Source organism: Delphinapterus leucas, chromosome 15 (assembly GCF_059928025.1).
Source record: "Delphinapterus leucas isolate spDelLeu-1000000601 "Yukka" chromosome 15, BTC_Dleu_Yukka2, whole genome shotgun sequence".
NCBI classification, from domain to species: domain Eukaryota; kingdom Metazoa; phylum Chordata; class Mammalia; order Artiodactyla; family Monodontidae; genus Delphinapterus; species Delphinapterus leucas.
In genome coordinates, this window is record NC_143143.1 from 85376157 (window position 1) to 85378021 (window position 1865).

Below are 1865 nucleotides of genomic sequence, written 5' to 3' on the forward strand. Positions count from 1 at the left end.
AAAAGCAGAGAAAATGGAGGCACAGGGTGATTAAGTGATTTGTCCGTGGTCCCCCTACTGGGAAGGGGTCAAATTGGGATGAGAAGCCAGCTATTCTGACGGAAGCTTATGTCTGTAAAATCACACATGGGTACTGTGCTAAAGGACTCTTATGTCCCACAGTCTAAGGGCCTTTTCTCTGGACTTGAAGCCCTGCCTGTTTCCCGGCATTCATGCTGGGAGGGGTGTTTGTGCAGAGGGCCCCTTGGTGAGCTGCTACATTATGCAAACTTGATTATCCTGTCCGACGTTATTGATGTTGGCAGCCATTGTGAAATGAAGTTTGGGAGATGGAGTGTGGAGGACAGCACTTGTAATTTTTAATAACCATCCTCTTTTACTTCTTATGGGAAGGTTGTGGGTGCTTTAATGGAATCCGTCTGTCATGATGAAGAAGTGGACACAGTGTCTTGGCACACTCCAGGCAAGCTCGGGGCTTCAGTCTGCTCATTTCTGGTGAACAAGTTCCTCAGGAACCTCAGATATTCTCCACCGTTAAGGCACACTGGGAACAACTGAGGGGCTAGTGAGATTGTGACCCCTTGATGTTTAGTCATCTCTGGAACTGGTGCTCTCCATAGGCTTGGTACCCAGCAGGTGTTGGCACAGTGATGGCTGATTCCAAACTTAAAGAACCTTTCCACCTAGAGTTTCAACAGCTCAGTTATCCACTCCTTCAAGTTCAAAATCTCCTTACCTGACTGCCTTGTCAGGTTCTTCCTTTGCATGTCGTACGGCCAGGACAGGACAGATAATGTCGCCTTCAAGGATGTTTCATGTGGAGCCTGATGAACGGCATCACCATCTGCCCAGTCATCCAAGCAGGATGACACCCTGGCATCACTTCTGATTTCCAGTCTCCTCCCCACCAGGCACCTACTCATTCATCAAGCACTGCCTCTCCTATTCCCTCACTGTCACCTGAATCCTCACACTTCTCTCCGTCTCCACCACCAACTCTGGACCATGCCAGCTGCAAACCTAATTGCTTTCCCTGTCAATCCATATTCCACATAGTAGCCAGAGTGACATGTAGTCAACTCCTACTTAAAGCCTCCCATGGCCCCTCGGGTCAAAGTTCAAGGTCTTCACATGACCTAAGGCCCTGCGAGCTGTGGTTCTCACCAACTTCTTCACCCCCATCTCCCACCCTGCTCCCCGCCTCCCAAATCCACAGTCTCCAACGTGCCGCACCTCCTTGAAGCCAGCCTTCACACATGCTGTTCCCTCTGCCCAGAGCATCCTTCCCCTGCTCCTTGTCTGGCCAACTCTTACTCATCTGCCAGGTCTCAACCTGACAATCTTCAAGCTGAAGCCTGTCTTCAGTGAGGACTTCCCTGAGTGACAGGAAAGGCACACACTTGTAAAGCCCTTGCTCTCTCCCCGGGACCCACCAGAGCACTTTATATACACTGACTTGTTTAATCCTTGCAGCAACCCTATGGCATAGCTAAAACATATTGTCTGCAGCTTGCAGATGGGGAAACTGAGGCACCAAGAGGTAGACGAACTTGCCAAGGCCACATGTTTAATAGAAAAGCCAGGATTCAAATGCATACATCTTGGCTCCCCAGCCTGTGCACCAATCTCCACACCACAGGTCTCTCAGCTCTGACTGCAGGCAATGGCTGGTGATGCACTCACTTGTACCCCACGCCCTGGAATTCATTTCTGCTGCTGCTGCTGCTTACCCAGTGATAGTCTCCCCACCACATCTAAAGCATCACATGGGAAGGACTTATCTTCTTGTTCGCTGGTGCATTCCCATTGCTCAGGAACACATTCTTGACTCAATGAAGAGATGATTACGAATCCTCCCTCAGCAC